Below are 18,413 nucleotides of genomic sequence, written 5' to 3' on the forward strand. Positions count from 1 at the left end.
GAAAAATAAATATTGCATCAAAGTGTCACAGTACTACTTACACTAAAATGGCAAAATAAAAATTGAATAAAAGAACACAAATAGAGGCAATAGAGAAGCTCTTTCCATGTTTCTTGCCCCCCTATATGTATTTCAATTTTATCTTGGACAATAAATTATATTAAAAATGTAGTTGGGGAAAATGTACACACATTTTGCTTCATATGGGAAATTACAGATTGAAGAACAGCTTCGAGAGAAATAATGGATTGGTCAAATTGCCTTCAAATGTAGCCATCTTAATTAATCTGCTCTTATTGGTTGATACAAATTCATTACTGATTCACTGCTTTCACCCTAAAAAAATAATATGTTTTAAACGTTTCTGGAAATGATGCATAGAAAGGTGAAACTTGACCTGAGAAACTCTGAGTTGGTCTAATGAGAGAGGATTGTAAAATCACAGCTTTAAATTGATACTGTATTTACTCTAATACCCCGCACACTTCCTTACAAACGGAAGTATATTACACAGGGTTGAAAAGTAGGAGTTCACCTGTGGGATGAGCCAATTAAAATTTAGATATAGTGGGTCTACTAATCCAATATTTGATGATAGCTCAGAAAATAATATAAAAATAATATTCGGGGACTTCAAAGCCCAGATAGACTTTTGGTAAAGTATGCAAAAATTAACAAATAACAATCGTATGAGGCTAATATTGCTTGTAGTATCTCGAATTGAAGTAATAAGAACAACTCTATTCCAGCACAAAAATATTTATAAAATGATACTAGAGAGTCTATATAGTGGTGCAAGATTCTCCCCTTGTAACAAATAAAGTCCGAGATGCATGTTTTAGCGAAGTGCAAGAAAAATCTACCTTACATAGATAAAATACTAAAATATTATTATTACATTTATTCAATTACGTATCAATGATGTTGTTGAATTCTCGTTAATTTTTTTCATGTGTAAAAAAATCTCGCGCACTGGAAAGTATAGGGAATGTTGTGAACCTGGATTTATATATTTATACGTATCTGCAGGTATCGATGCTACTGATTTTTCTTAAGTGGCGTGCATTAAACATCGACCTGTAAACAAGATGCACCGTTGGAATATAACAATATCATCCTTTACCTTTTTGGGCATAGGCCTTGGCCTATCTCCCGACTGCCGTCTCTCTCCCACAATCCTACCTAGAGATGTGGAGATCTTCAACCGGTAATGAGGTGACGTGTGGTCAGCACGTCGAACCCCCAGCAGTTCTAGGAGATATCCGTGACCGGGTTATTCGGCTCACTCGTAGCTCCCCAATTTCCTCACGATTGTGGGTTGCCACCGGTCCTATGCACAGGCCGAAAACCCAGAGGCTGAACCCAGGAGGACTCGAACCCATGCCATTCGGCAGTCGGAGCCCAAAGCACACCACACGGCCACGGAGGAGGACAAAAGGGTTAATTACTAAAACACAAAAGAAAGAAACGTAACCCCCCCCCCGTCGAAAATCCTGGGTAGGGTACTGCTGACAATCACTTGCACAGGTCAGAATTTATGTTGTGTTGGTGAATGCATTTCTGCAATTAACACGCATAGTAGCAATAGCAATTCAAGAAATGTTGGCAACATTTTGAGAAAATTCCCTTTTTCCCACTCACTTGAAATCGCTTTGAAATTTCCCTCCAGTTACCTTCATTGGCCAACAGGTGGAGACTCTGGAGAACGCGTCAATAGGTGTCACTAGTGTGCAAGCGCGGTAAATTATCGATTCCCGCCACGCGTGGGGTGGTCTCGGTCGGCTCGTCTGTTAAGGAATCACCAGAGCGAGAGAGAAGTTATTGTTCGAAGTAGCTGCAGTGTCTGGAATCGAGGAAGTACTCCCATAGTCTCTCTGCTGGAGGTAAGTTCTGCATACTTCATACAGTGTTATTATATTTTGTGCATGACATTGTAATCTCGTGCAATCACCTGGACAGGGTAGGGTAGTATAGCTGTTCCCTGCACGCTGTTGTACTTGCTTGGGTTTCGAACCGGCATATTTGTGTTTGTTGCACATTCTAGCTGGGACAGACATTTCGTATCAATTTTGTAGCAACGTGTGCATGTGTACCACGTATGATGTATCAATACAGCATCGATACTCGCTCGTGACAATAATAGTTGAGGTAAATATACATCTACATTAGTAAATAGACAGAAAACCACTTGTTGAACAGAAATGAATGGAGGTGTATCACGGTCTATTTACAAGACATCACATGCTGTGTAACATGACGTAATTAAACTGAAAAGAAATGTAGGACAGATTTTTTGAAAACACACTTATATTGGGAACAATGTACGTAATCCTGTATGAAATCTATTTTCACAAAATTGAACTGGCATGTATTATTTGTTTTGTGCACGATCATAGAGTTGAGTATTTGGATTACGGTTTAAAATGCATTCCCATTCTTCTCGTGCCGTATGTGTCAATCATTGTTTGGAGCTTTTGAGAGCAATGAAATGTGTGCTATATTTTGAAATGTCAATAGCATACCGTTCTAACAATTCAACGGCAATCAACAGCACAGGAAGGCAGAGTGGTTAGACTTATAGCTAGTAAACCTTTAAGAAGGTAACATGTTAGGGCTTATTCTTTATAAGTTACTGCGTTATTGTCAGTAATTTCTCATCGTCAACGCATTAAGCAAGAGAGAAGTTGACAACCAAAAATTTGTCTATGAATGACAGAATCGATACTCGAGGTTGACTTGTCGACAAAGTCTGTTTACAATATATTGAAAGTTATTTTTTAAAAAAAGTAAGAAGTTTTTTTTTAAAAAAAAATCTAGAGATGACTCGTAGCCCATATGTTTGGGGAGGGGAGGTGAGGGCAAAGTCTTGATGGAAAAATCAATCGATTAAAGAAAAACTACATTTTATCTTACTGTTTTATAAACTTTGTCAAAACAGGGGCGTATCTAGGTGGGTCCGGGCCTCCCGAAATCCATTCGTGTGTACATTTAGTATAATTTTAGGCGTATATGCACATGTCATACCTCTCATGCGGAAATGGAAGTGGCATTGCGAATTTTATACCATTTATTTACAAAATATTTGACATCAGGTCAATCTGTGATGACTGATGACTTACATACATAAGACACTTCTCTGGATTATTCAGGGACGCCCATGTTGCCAAAATATGGCTAAATAAGATTTCCATCCGTAACGCTTGTTTTCGTTTAAAATGTAATTAGTTTACGTCAATTGTAAAAAGTTGTGACTTGTAATTACGTTGTAAGTAGTCGCGGAGTGCGTTGAGTGGTCAACTGAGGGTCTCGCCACCGCAGTTCCGGGTTCGAGTCTCGTCCTGGACGTGGGTGTTTATTGTCATATATCCTCCTCGTCGTGATTAGCCTACAGAAACTTAAAAAAATATAATTTAGTGCTTAGCGTAATACCATACGAAAACCGAATTCGGTCCTAAACGTAGTCACTTCGGTACACTAATCGTTCTGGTGGTCGTGATTGGAAGTGCAGAGAGCGAGTGTGCTTCAGACCTATGTTCAGACTCCACTTAAAACTCTAACTTCAGTCCTGATTAGCCTGTTTTTTGCATCTTTTATTCAGTTCATAAGCAAGTTCCTGTAGCTTTTATTCATAGCTTCTTCCCGAGTTCGAATCCCGTCCTGGGTGTGGGTGTTATTTGTGAGCGTCCCTTCATCAATTTCATCATATCTCTCATCCTCATCTTCGTAATTAGCCAAATGTGGCGGAAAAGCGAAGTAAAATAAACCAATCAATCATAGCTTCTTCCTTCAATATTTCATTTTCCTTTCTTCACACCAAATCCAGTGGCGTGCCCAGGATTTTCGAAAAGGATGTTTGGTGTAATTTTTTAGTAGGCAGTCCTCATTTTGTTATATTTTCCTGCTATTGATGTTCATGTTTTAGGAATACTGGGCCAAATGAGGGGTTATGATCCCCACCAACCCTCCTTAGGCACGCCACTGACCAATTTGCCTGAAAGTCCTTTTCTTTTTTTTCTTCCGCGGAGCTCTCAATTACCGTTCTCTTCTTTGTGTCTCTTCTTGCCATCTGTTGCTGTTCTCTTTCCTTCCACATATCTCTTCATTCCCGTTCTCTTCTAGTCATCTGTTGCCCTTCTTTTCTCTTTTTCCTTCCACGAAGGTCTCTATTCCCGTTCTCTCCCTACGTCCTTAACTTTTAGCCATCTGTTGCCCTTCTTTTTTTCACTTAGCTCTGTATTACCGTTCTCTTCCTACGTCTTCCTGTCGAAATTATAACGTCCTTGTAACCAGGCACGTATCCAGAGGGGGGGCTTAGGGGGCTCGAGCCCCCCCCGAAAGTTTTAGGTTTACACTAGATAAAATGAGGTTTTTCATTTCTTGTGGTGTGAAATAAAATAATGTGACAATAATTGAAGGAGAGAAATAATTATCGAGGCAAGACGGAGAATGTTCCGTAACCCTGTTATTTATAATAGCACGTATCCAAGATGGGGCACAGGGGGCTCGACCCTCTCCCAAGGACATTTTTCAGTTTACGTTAGATAAAATTAGGTTTTTTTGCTTCTTAAATAATGTGAAAATAATGTAAGGAGAGAAATAATTATCGAGGCGAGACGGAGCATGTTTTATACCCCTGTTATTGTTAATGGCTCGAGCCCCCACCTCCCTCAGGAAATTTTTCAATTTACACTAGATAAAATTAGATTTTTGGCGTCTTGAATAATGTGAAGATAATAAATTTATAAATATGAGAGAAATAATTATCGAGACAAAACGGAGTGTGTTCTATAACCCTATTATTGTCAATAGCACGTATCCAAGGTGGGAATCAGGAGGCTCGAGCCCCTTTCAGGAATTTTTTCTGTTTACACTAGATAAAATTAGGATTTTGGCTTCTTGAATAATGTGATGATAATTTGGGAGAAATAATTATCGAGACAAGATGGAGAATGTTCTATAGCCCTGTTATTGTTAATAGCACGTATCCAAGCTGGGGTTGAGGTGGCTCGAGCCCCCCCCCCCCAAGGATTTTTTTTTTATTTTACTAGATAAAATCAGGTTTTTGGCTTTTTGAATAATCTGACGATGATTTGAGGAGATAGACAATTATCGAGGCAAGACGGAGAATGTTCTATAACAATGTTGTTGATAATATTGCACGTACACTTTTCTTGCGCGTTCGGTGTTGTCGCAACGCACTTGATCACTATGTAGAGACTTGTCAGCATTTGGAAGCTGCACAACAAAGGTAGCGCCTAACGTAGGACGATTCGTTGTAATTTCTATTCTCTGGAAGGCGGGAGAGGGCACGTTCTTGAATGAGAGAAGGAGACAACTACTGGCGATATTAACGAATCGTTTTATCTGCGGAACTTTCTAGAATATAATGAGGATATAAATACGCGGATTCAATTTTTCGGTTGATTTGTACAAAGAATCGGTTAATGAGATTTCAGAGGTAAGTGTGACAATTCATACAGTCGATTGGTGATCAGATCAGTCAGCATCCTCTGGTTGCTTTATAAGATATAGTGATTCGAAAATGAAGACGTTGAGGACAGCTGAACTTCCGGGGCCTCAGTGTAGTGCTAAGTTCGGTTCGAGGGCCGAAGAGATCAAAGGTCTGTCTCTCTCTAAAGTGAATATTTCAGCAGGACCGGATATTGCAGTGGTTTATTAAAACAGAAATAAACTGCATAGATCAACTGAAAAGCAAAGTTTTGAGTGATGATTTAGTTTTGCCAGAACTAAATTTCGTATATTCAGTCCGAGAATTTCATGGCATAAAAAAATACTTTTGTTTAAGCCTACTGGGTTCGAAACAAATTCAAACACTTAACTACCATAAAGAGACAGCCGAAAATTTTATGAATGTCGAGAAGAGAAAGCAAGGTGTTGCATATGTAGACATTTTAGGCGGAAATTGTAGGCTCTACCAGAACCCAAATCAGGGCTCTACCAACTGAGCCACCTAACCATCCTTGACTTCAACTGATTTTTCGTTAAAATGTCTACATAGTACATGTCCTGTGTATATCAAATCGTAAGGTGTTGCCTGTATAGTGAACAAGCACAGAAAATATAGGAGAGAGAAGAAAACTGAGGAGTATTCCCACCGGTTGAGAATAATTTTTTCTGTGGTCAACAAGAGCTACTACTTCGAGGTGACAATGACGGTGGCCTAATAAGGGAGATTTCACACCGTGTCGCCTGAGGATTTCACAAGTCGAAATTAGGTTTGTGCGGCCTTTTGTGTCGCTACGGTGTGAAACGTTGCTGTTGATTGGTTCATTACAATCGACATGTATCGCGTGTCCCTTCGGTCTGAAACCTTCCTAAGTCTTGAAAATCCAAGTCACAAGGATGGAAAATTAGGGCCTTGTTAAGGTTAGGTGTGAAGGCAGGCAGATGACAGCACCCTAAAGGATCATATCCAAACCTGCAGGAAGAACGTATTTTACTTCAATCTCCAATACGATGATAAAAACTTCTGGTGAGTTGATTTTAAAAAATGTGTCCGAGATAAAGAGAGGCGTGCCCAGGATTTTTGGAAGGGAGAGGGGTTACGCATACTATTTTTGGTGGTCAGTTCTGATTTTGCCATTTTTTCCCAGTCTTTGACGTTCCTCTTTTTTTTTCTTTTTTTTTTTTAAAAAAAGGAATACTGGGTCAAATCGGATTATTACCTCACCAAACCTCCCTTGGGCACGTCACTGGATATAAATGAGTAAGCATTTCATCATACTGGGAGACGAAAAATTAGATGTGTCGGGAAAGGAAGGGTTTTCACTGTGCATTAATTGTTTCGTGATTCACCTGTATTCGAGAAGACTTCCTTTGTTTCGTGCCGATATGACAAGACAGCGGAAGCTGTGACAGCCATTTTTGAACACTTGTGACTGCGAAGGCCTGAATCTGAACAATTTGGTGGTTTTCGGCTTTTATAAGAGCTGCAAACATGGGAGGACAAGACACGTTAATGGTGTTCAGGCTCGAATCAGAGAGAAATATTCGAGAGCTGTCTGCGTCCAGTCCAGTTCGCAGCCCACAATTTGAATCTCGCGTTGTCGAGTGGATTGTCCATCCCGTGCATGTGTAACAGCTTCGTAAAAACACTCAAAGACACCATAGATATTTTTATGCCTGATGAGAAGAAATGGACAAACCCACATACTGAGATGGTTCCGGCACACAATATTAATGCATGGAAACTGAGGAGTCGAGTGGTAAAAAATGTTCCGATTTCACGTTCTGATTAAAATGATAGCCTTACAGTGGCAACGATTTAAGGGATAGTTGCTTCCCATTATTTATTTTTTTGCCTCAACATTATGACCTCTTAATGTTAAGCCTTGGCTATGGCCTTGGCTACCAAGAGAAAATAAACTCTCCTTGAAACGCCCTCCGCACCCCCCCCCCCCCCCCGTTTTGCAACCCAATTGCCACCTCTGGTCTTAAACACACAATTGTGAGGTTCTTACTATATACCCCTTAAAAAAATGGTGTTGAGCCCCCCCCGAAAGAAATTCCTGGATACGTGCCTGCTTGTAACTAACCTGTACCAATATTAATTTCAATTAGCAATTACTTATGGAATAATTACATGCGTGTGAAACATGTAATTGTCGTCCCACCTTCACTTTCCACATTGTACCGTGCCCCTCCGTCTTAGACATCTATATGTGTGTGTGTGTGTTACAACAGATTTGGTGGTTTAGTAACGGTCCGTTCCAGGATTCGGCCAGGGAAGCTAGGGGAATTTATGAGCCAAGAGCTCGACCTAACATTACCTGGTCTTGTTTACCCGTTGCAGTTACCAATGATCAGATACTTAATTTCTTAATCTTGCAGATAAGGGAAACAAATAGAGATTTTTAACATATTTAATTAATGAAGAACTAAACCTAGCATATTTACACAAGAAAAAGGATACACTTGTCAGATATAAACCAAAACGTGTCTCCAATTGACACTTTAATCAAACTGACACTTTTACCACACACACGTGTACAACTTCATGGTACCTCACTGTCCCGGCTTCGAACTCTTATCACATGAGTCTTAACACACTTCTGTACCGCATCAGTTACTGGCGCACACTCTATTTCAAGTCTCGTCACGCACTGTCCTCTCTTCCAAACTATTTCCCAAAAACTGTAGCTTTTGGTTGATCACGTGTCCCCCTGGCCCAATGAGATTGTCCGGCGTTGTTTTGACCAAACCGTGATAACAGCATCTCCTGGTCATTCTCTGGATCCTACAGTTTCTGCCACATGTTACCTAAATTAGTTCGGTGGCGATGGACCGTGTCCAGTCGAAGGGATACAGGGCTAATTTGTCACTTCTCGCATTCCTTCGTCCGGGTCCCTCCCTGGCTGGGGAGGGAAGAAATGTAGCCCACACAGGAAGAAACATAGTTCCCAACTTTCGGAAGGAAAGTATTTTCAACTTGCAGCAATATAGAATTGCTATAGTGTGCCAATAGTTGGATACGCGATCGGTGCGAATGTTCTTGTCTTGAGGTGTTATATCATTGGGAGCGAATTTACAATACCGGTCCCCTCCCCGATTTTCGTAATATTTCGCTTACTCACTAATTGAGGCCTCCTAATCACGAATTCGAAGTTAAAATTTGCCGTTCACGTCTAAAAATTGCAAAATAAGCTAAATTGAGTGATCTGCGATCGGCACGATTGCACACCATTGAATGTAGCTTATTTTGCAATTTCTACACCTGACCGCCAAATTTTAACTTCAAATTCGTGATTGGGATGCCTCAATTAGCGAGTATGCGAACTTCGAAGCACCCGTGCTGATCGATGTATGTCGAAGTCGGTCTTTCATGGCTGTACCCCAAGAATGCCATGGAAATTGCTGTCAAAATTTCCCGCCGATTCTGGGCTCCGCACCCGGGGTAATAAACTGCCGCCTGCAACCGCTTTCGCGGCAACGCCTCCACTCCGCTTCGGCTACCCGCTTGTCTCTATAGATAACGTTGGCAAGGAATTTAAATATTTAAAGAATTTAAGTTTCGTAGCACGTAGAACTCCAAAAACTACTTTCCGCGCTCCAGAGTTTCTTTCTTCACTTGGTAAAGCCCCAATCACACGGAACTGGATTTCTAGTAGGAATGCTCTAGTTGGCACTGAACTAACTTTCTAGGTAGCAATCATGGCCGCCTGGCTGACTGCTTGACTGGTTGGGAGGAATAGGACATGTTCTAATTGCTACTTGCTTTTCTCGACTTGATTCTGTGGAACAGCCAATCAGAGCAAAGTTTAGCCATGTGAAGATAATCTGTGAATGTGCAAAGGAGCGCTTTTGTCTGTGGTTTCCGAGTGTTACTCCAGCAATGTATAACGTATACAGCATGAAAGGCGCGTTGAGTTACACCATCTATGCTGAGTGCACGGTGTTTACATTTGAAACAACTAAAATATTCTTCCATACGTGTACAGTAAACGTTGTAAAGTATGTATTTAAGTAGCGCCATTGTTTTGTACCTAATAACGTTTTATACGAAACGTTATTCCTCTCGGTTGAATAGTTATCGGCTTTTAAAAATGTGAAGTGATACATTGTTTACATCTCACGCGGCCGCCATTAAAACTTCCCTCGTATGGGAACAAAAGTCTATCGACAAGTACGGTGATAAGTATCGTGTGAGGCGAAAACTAGCAACTTGGTAGCCAGTCCAGCGCCAACTAGGGCATACCTACTGGAAATCCAGTTCCGTGTGATGCGGGCTTAAGTAACACGTAATCTTCATAAAAAGATGGGTCAGATGACCATGGAGCCAATGTTGCGTGGAGCAACCCGTACATAAGTAGTTTTACGACCCCAAATTTTAACTGTTTCTCCTTACCGAGAATGTTCAGTGCGGCTATCCGTCAATGGTTTTCCGGTACTTGCAGCAACGAACCTATAAAAAAATCTTATTTTCGTAGCACTTCAACCACTAACGTTACTCGGTGAAGACGCAATTTTCGTATCCTGCAATTTTACGATCCATACACTGTTGCCAAATCACTTTAATCCTTCGTCCTCGACACATCCTCCTCCACACTTCATCTAACGATCTGTGCAACATTCACAACTTTTTTACTGTTCTCTTCCACCATTCTAACACGATTCGTGCTCTCTAAGTATCAAATCAACACTGTGGCAACGTTGTAGACACAGTAGTAATTCATAGCGAACGTCAATTGTATATATCAACAAATATGGTTTCCATACTTGTACACGGAGAATGATTGCGAGAATTCAAGAACTTCTTTTACAACTTCTACATGTTAATGATCAATTTCTGACTTGACCGCAACATCTAAACCTTTGAAGAAATACCGCGACTAAGTATTTCGTGAGTATAATTAGTATTATGGAAATTACAGAAGGGTTCGGCATTGTAAATTCTAACCTATCATTGTCTGAGACTTGTCCCCTTACAATTCCCGTTATCGAATAAAAATTGTTACGCATTTCTTTGTACAGGGTGGCCCAAAAAAAGGCAACCGAACACAAATATTTACCTTTTTTTGGGCCACCCTGTATTTAATAGCATAGAGACAAAAGGTAAAGCCCAAGAACCCATTGTTGATGGAACAACAATATGTTCCCTTGGAGCCAGGAAATTATCCCAGTAAATGCATTTGAATTTCGTTTATTTCGACATTTGCCCGTCATGAACTGTCAAGTTTTTCAAATACGAAATTGGCTAGAATTACGAAAGTGACCTGGGGCTGATGGAAGGTCCTGGGAACTAGTGGTTAGATCATTTGCTGTTTGTCGAGATGTGTCCAGAAAGAACGAATCTGAAGAAATTACCTTGTTTACGTCACAGGACCGACGTTGTAGGGATGATACCAAGATGAAGGGCTTTGAAGGGCAAGTCTCGTCTTGTCTCGAAATACATAGTTTAAACAACATATACATCGTATCAACGCACGTATTTTTACGGCGTACAGATATTAAATAAATCACTTTGCTTGATGTTTGACGCTACGTTTAGACGTTAAACCTCCGAAAGTAATAGATTTTTTTTTATTATCCTGAACCTAAGCAAACACGTTGTACAGATTCAGCATTGCTGCTAATGGATTAACTTTCCAATTACAATAAAGAAGCTATTTGACACATCTGCTTCATAGGTAATGGTAGATCTCCGCTTAATGTATCTAAATAAGTCACACGGCAAATTTGGTTTGGGTATTCCATAATATACGAAAGTTTCGAACGAAACCAACGCAAAGTTGTCTCGTTTCGAACTGTGTAGGATATGATAAAAACACATGGACACGAGCAATAATATTCACTTAATTGATTTCCCATTTTATCACTAACGATTGCTTACCAACTCTAAACATAACATTTGTGTAGACAGGCACGTAGCCAGGGGAAGGGCAAAGGGGGCTGAAGCCCCCCAGAAATCCTATAAATATCTAATGTAAATGTTATTTTTATTGTTAATAACAGAAATAAAGTTATAACCACAGTAAAAACTGCATTATATAAAAAAGAGTTTAGTGTATAATAGAACAAGGTTATATTTTTATATTCTATCATTTAATCCAAAGAATAAATGGATCCACAGCTTTCAAAACTTAGTTTTCTTTGTGAGAGTTCACAGAATATAAACTTTATGCGTAATTTTTTTGAACGGTTGTGTAAAAGTTAATAAAAAAATACAATAACTATGATTTTCACTACACTAACTTTACAAAATATAAGAAAAGTAATGGACAGTGCAACGAGTAGCAAAGTCTCTTTATTTATGTAACAATAACAATAAATTTGGATTGAAATTGGTATATTTTTAATGACTTTAGTAGTTATTATTGTCATTATTATTTGTACTAATCAAGTTTTATCTATAGCCTGATCCCCCCTATCAATATTTGTAGCGACCCCCCCGAAATATAATTCTGGCTATGGGCCTGTGTGTAGAGAAACTAATAGAACAACATATATTTGCGACTATGACTCAGACTTCATTCTGTGACCTACCAGTGATGACGTTCCGTAGTCTCTGCTTAGGCTTTGTGTATCCTAGAGGGCGTAGGATAAACATTGCTGCTCATGGAAGAGTGTCAGTTACTGAGCTTTGTTTATGAAAAGTCTGCAAGTGGCAGCTCAATGGGAGAGCTGTTCTTCGAAATGTGTGTAGTTTGTTGACAATTTGATTGGGTTTATTCTACTTTGCTTTTTTTGCCGCTTTTGGCTAATCGCGAAGATTAGTGCTGCCACTGAGCCAGCAATATTATGTAATGGAAATATTGTTATGTATGGCTTAATTGTAAGCCTATTAAATACTAATTATAATACCCTTGGAAGTCCCAGGCAGATATCCCAAGCGTGGCTTTCTTTCGAAGTCCTAAGATTTTTCAAATGACGGAGCTACAATTCTTCATGGACAATTGGCAGACAGTGGCGAAGATTAGGGTGGGGTGAGGAGGGGCAGTTCCCCTCACTTTTCGCCACTTTTGCAACCGCACTGAGCTAAACCTTATCTACAAAGGGAAATATACTGTCTCCCCTTCCAGTTTCGGAATCCAATCGCCGCCACTGTTGGCAGATTACACAATGTTACGTGTTACTTTTTTTTTGTTTCTCTTGGGAATATCGCAAGTGTCAAGGTGCATTCTGAATGATGATGGCTAAATCGTAGAATCTTCCCTTGTTCCATGCAATTAAATGGCAGCTGTGAATTTTTTGGATAAATGTTCAAAGGAAGGTTATTTGTGCTGTAACAGGCATAGACAATTACATAATATGTGATTTAAAAAAAATATATATAAATGATCCTTTTAAAGATCTCAACCATCAGCTGAAAAAAAGGATATTTATACAGGGTGCTGCAATGGATCTGACTATTTTAAATACTCCGCACTTAAGACAAATTAATACACAAGAAAACATACATAATTAACACAAAATAAACTGCGTTTTCAATTGAAGAAGAAATAACAAAATAAAATACAATCCTTACATTCTGATTGTGATAATTAGGATGATCTCCATTCCGTCTTACACATTCTGTTTTTTTGGGTAGGTTACCAGGGTGCAAAATCCTGGAGGGACGGGGGGGGGGGATTTCCCCACCCCACCAACAATCTTGGTCTCAAAAATTTTCGGGGAGGGGATAGTTTGTTACAACAACAAAAGATAATCAATTATACTTTATTAAGGATTTTGAAAACACACACTAGCTCTTTCAAGGGTACATTAACAGTTCTACACCAATAACAATACATGCACAACAAAAGTAAAACAAGAATGCAAGACAAATATATGTATTGCGATGGTACAAATTAACATCCTTAGATGCAATGGTCTCTTCCATTGCATCGGCGAACAGTGGTAAATGCCGATGATGCACGGATATTAGGGTGCCGCTACCTTCAGGATTAAGAACTAATCCTTCGGTAGATACAACAAAATATCAATGAAACAATCACCACAGTCCGCCTCCAGCTAGTTAGTCGATAGGGGTGGGATACCACTGAAGGTTTTCATTGCAAAATAAAGAGAAATACTTAAAAAAAATGGAAACAATTTAACGAGTTTAATTTAGATGAAAGGAAAAGTAAAGAACAAAGTTTATAAGTACAGATGTTTCAGTTCTTTCCTATTGAAATTTTTGAAAGGGGGATAATTATTGAATCACCTGGGCTGGCGCACTGTTGTTTACTTTTGTTGTCTTACCCCCTCCATGGGTTCCTGGGCGACACCGCCCTGGTGCAGGTCCTATTCTTGTGTCCTATGGTCCTTGGTTGGAACACCGTTTCTGCATTGCCCAAACCGATCCAATTGTGCATTTAGTTCTTTGCTGAAAACAAGCACAACAACTTGGACGTCAACTTGTCTATCTCACTTCACACACGTATGTATAGCATAGCACTCACTGTCCACAACCATATTTCGTACACTCGGTACTGTTCTTTGGTGAGTCCGAACTAGCACTGCTCAGTGGTCACCGACGGATCTCGATGGTGCTCGACACCTTCGTCCTTATCCGTACTCGAGTCAAAACCGTTTCCACAAAATTTAGAAGGTTAAGGTTATGCCGAAATTGAATTGACTTTTTGAATTCTATTGGTGGGAATTTGGAGGGAAAAGTTACAAGCAGCAAAGGACAGTTTGCAGTGATGTCAAACCTCCTATGACTTCAGGCAATATGTTCAAGTATCCAACCATATTATTATATTACTATAATTCTAGTGTCAAATCTTTGGAGTTTGCAACCAGTACAGGAGGATGCAGACCAGATGATCGGGACGTATAAAAGGGTTATTGTGAGGAAATGAGTTTTATGACTTGTGACGCCAGAATGGCTGGAGAAAGACACATACTTGACAATAGCAGTGGCTGCCTCTGGGCCGTTAGTGGAAAGATGAATAGAAGATAGAGCTAGGATTAGCCCTTAGTTGCCAGATTTAAGATATTCGCAAGAAAGTTTACTGTAAAGACATAGGGATTTCAGATGTAAAGATGGCTGTGATGCGAGGCTAGACTCGGGGCGAATCCGTTATGGGCCATGTGTGGTGAATTGGGGTTTGTGAGGGGGGAATCGTACAACAATACTGGCAAGAAGTTGCTGCGAAATGGGAGAAATGCTGGAAAGATCTAGAAATAAGAAGAAATGATAGAATTCTTGAATAATATTAGAAAATAATTAGAAATGAAGTATAGATATGAACAGTGGTAGAAAAGAACTGTTCCAGTATGAAATCTCATTCATATTAAGAGAAAGCAAAAACTATTTAATTCAATTCAAACAATATTTTTGTTTAGTTTTTGCTTTCTACAATATTATGTATAATGCAATTAGATTTCATACTTATATTTGTCTTGCATTCTTGTTTTACTTTTATTTTGCATATATACATAATATAACTATTTCAACTATTTTGTAATTTATTGGCATCTTTATCCAGTTTGAGAAGGAATTAGTGTGCTTCTTTACAAATATCTGATACCTATGTAGAAGTAAAAAAAATAATTCCTTTCTATGTATTTAATAGTAATATATTTTAATTAATTGTAGATACGTATATATGCATGCGAACATGTATGTAGATTAACATCTTTCTCCACGGAAAATCATTCTTAGAAACAGTGGCGTCCAAGACTAACATTACTAAACACAAGAGTGGTAAAATAGTCCTCTGTCTTGAATGAATGTAATGGGAAGCGCCTAAAAAATTCACTTCCCCTCTTATATCCGCCACTGCACTAATGGGCGTATTCGGGAGGGACAGTTTCTCGGTTTTCCTGTTACTACCGACGATGCTGGGCCGCCATCATTAGCAAAGGCTATCACCACTTTGCTTCTTCCAGATTAAAGTAACTGTACAATTATGCAGTGTGAACTAAATTAATAAAGAAACAAATGTATCGAGGATACACCATGTACCAATGTAAGGAATTGAAGAAAGATATTGAATATATAACTTACATATTTATTCGAAAACCAAACTGTCAGGAACACTTACGTTACTGAATCAGTCATATGTTCGCAACACAACAGTACGTTACCCTTATGGAAAAATACATGAGGCGCCAATTATATCACGTGCTTGACACTTATTTAAAAGTAACCCTGTGCTAGTGAACAATGCTCATGGTTTAACGCCCAACCTGTTGGCTTTAATGGATCCATGGTATAAGGTATATCTGTATTCATGTGACATTGAAAGGTTATTCTCACAATGAAATAAAAGAAGACTATGAAAATCAGGACGGTTATGAAATAATTTCCGTTCATTGCTTGTTACGATGCATGTGCTCGATGGCGTAACTGAGGAAGAGCTTTCGGGCTTGAACCTCATCTCCAAATAATTTAATCGCTGAATTTCTCGTCTCTTGGGCAACACTACGTCGTGTACGCACGCAGAGGTTAATCAATGGGCACACGTAGGTACTTCATGATATAAAGATTAACACGAGGATACAAAATATCAAAGATTTAATACTCACAAGACCATTTCTAAGATGGCTGAACACTCCATTTCGTAATAACTTTACAAACAATTTAATGTAGATTCAGATATTATGCATACTTAACCTACTAGCAAAAATTTCCTTCAAGTTTAAATGTTTTGAAAAAATCTGAATCTGAAGTTATGCTAAAATTTTAGAATTGAAGGTGTAAGTGAGGATCAGTAGGTCTTCAACAGAGCTAATTTAAATATATTTTCAGCAAGTCTCTAAAATTGGGCAAATTGGAATGTAATCAAACATAATGGTAGATATCAAGGTAAACCTGTTTTGAACTACCTAGAAATTATAATTTTGAAAATAGTGGAGCATTCATTTTGGCAATTTGTGTACAATAGTATAATTAAAATCACCTATTGTAACTTGCTTTTTTTTTTCCATTCAGTGAAAGGCAGGTTCAAAGAAAGCACAAACTTTGTTCCAACCTTTTTTGATTTTCCAATGGAGGGCCTATTTTACACAAATTCTATCAATGTCACGAAGTCATAATTAAATTTACTCATAAAAACACTCCACTTTCCTCCTTGACAACAGCTATGGCTGGGAGTCTGTGTTTGGTGCAGCTGGCGTGTCTTCGACGGCCGATTTGACTGCACAGCAACCCTTCGAGGGTACTTCCAGGAAATTTGTCATGTAGGACCACGTGTATAGCTGTGCCATTAATCCCCGTTGATTTCTGGTGCTGCCGATATCAAGGTAGGAGACGACACCGATTTTATCGGTCTGGATGCAAACTGCCTAATGCAGTTACTATAATCGGGACAACAGCAGAAATCATCAGTCTACGTTTGGCGCCTAAACTGAACGATGACGTGGGTGAAGCACATGTGGAGTTACTGCAGGAGACATTCTTGCTGCAGTCATGGACATAATGGCATTGATATGTGTGTCGAATTACACAACGCATTTATAATTATTATTGCAGCCTTCTTATTGATACAGTTGACGACTTTAAGGACACCATGCGTTATGAACCTCCGAAGTACAGTCATGGACACTTCTGGGTTGTAACAATTCCATTGAAAGTTAAGGGATTAAGGAATTGTTACAACCCAGAAGTGTCCGCGAACTACTAATGGGTGAAGCGGGGGGGGGGGGGGTGTCCTGGTGTCGAAGAAGATCAGGACGATTTTCTTTTCTTTATTGTTCGATTTTTTCAAGTGGTCTTGATTCTACAGGTATCTTATACAGACATGTACACTTCTGGGTTGTAACGATCACATTGAAAGTTAATGGGATTGTTACAAATCAGAAGTGTCCGTGACTGTACAGACATTCTGCAGGATCAAGTACCGGAGCTGTTCGGTAGTCCTGGACATACCCGTTTTACAAATATATTGAAGAGTGATACCGAGCGAAATCTGGGAAAGCTCTACTTAACCACCTCTCCACACTGATCAACGACCCGATCATACAACGACAAAGCTGCATACCGTTGAGTATCGTGTTAAATCTACCTAAGATTTAATACGGTATGTAATCCTGGCCTCACATCCCCTGGTGGACTTTCCATGAAGGAGACAGGCTTTAACCTCTCGATGAGGGGTCAGACACACAGGATATGTAGAACAGTATAAAACGTCCCGAATAGTAAAACACGCCTTCAGTCTTGTATCAGAATTCATTGAGTGTAATAGGCACGGAGGAGTGACTTAAGGCGCGAGACGCCTCAGTAAGTTGCACCTCGAAACCAGGGCTTAACATCGAGCATCATCACGATCGGGTCACGGTAAGTGTGGAGAGAGCTTTGCTCGGTATCACTCTTCAATATACAAGGTAACCAAAAACGTTCTTGCCGTTCTAGAGCAGTGATAAACAAAGAGCAATACAGTGGACGGTACGTACCTTTAGGTTTCAAAGTAATCTCCAACAGCATCCAACACCTTTTGCCAACGTTCCTGCAGCTGCATAATACCCTGGTGATAAAACTCGGCGACTTGGATGCAAAGGAGTCCGTGAGTGCGTTCCTAAGGTCTCCCTCATTTGCGAAGCATCTCCCACGGAAGTGGTTGTCGAGGAAATGAAACAGGTGGTAATCTGTTCGTGCAAGGTCCGGTGAATATGGTGGATGGCCCAATGTCTCCCAACCAAGTTGCTGAAGGGTCTCCCGGGTCCTCTTTGCCACATATGGCTTGGCATTGTCGTGCAGGAACAGCACACCCTTGCGATTCACCAATGCTGGCTCCTTCTGCCGCAGTGCACGGTGCACCCTTTGCAACTGCTGAGAGTAGAGGTGGAAGGAGCTCGTAATGCGCCACTTGCCGACAATTCCACCATACAGAGAGCATAACCTATCGTGGGTGGAGAGGTGGTCTTGAGGTGTGAGGAACAGGGTCACGTGGCGACAACCAATGTCTGGTACGCTTGGGAGTGTCATAGAGGACCCACTTTTCGTCACCAGTGAGCAAGCGATCAAA

At 39.8% G+C, this 18,413-nt stretch overlaps 2 protein-coding genes across 3 annotated transcripts in view; one reads left to right on the forward strand and one right to left on the reverse strand.

The window, feature by feature from the left end:
* Positions 1-18,413, reverse strand: part of LOC145980790 (3-hydroxyisobutyryl-CoA hydrolase, mitochondrial-like) — a 157,992-nt gene that overhangs the window by 67,851 nt on the left and 71,728 nt on the right. The gene's annotated exons all lie outside the window — the stretch shown is intronic.
* The window catches only part of LOC145980791 (3-hydroxyisobutyryl-CoA hydrolase, mitochondrial-like), a 73,922-nt gene continuing 57,259 nt past the window's right edge, over positions 1,751-18,413 (forward strand). The window contains exon 1 of the mRNA XM_083113877.1: positions 1,751-1,883. The gene's annotated coding sequence lies outside the window, so the exon portion shown is untranslated. The remainder of the gene's footprint in view (positions 1,884-18,413) is intronic.

This window comes from Lepisma saccharinum, chromosome 28 (assembly GCF_977018435.1).
Source record: "Lepisma saccharinum chromosome 28, izLepSacc3.1, whole genome shotgun sequence".
In the NCBI taxonomy this organism is placed as follows: domain Eukaryota; kingdom Metazoa; phylum Arthropoda; class Insecta; order Zygentoma; family Lepismatidae; genus Lepisma; species Lepisma saccharinum.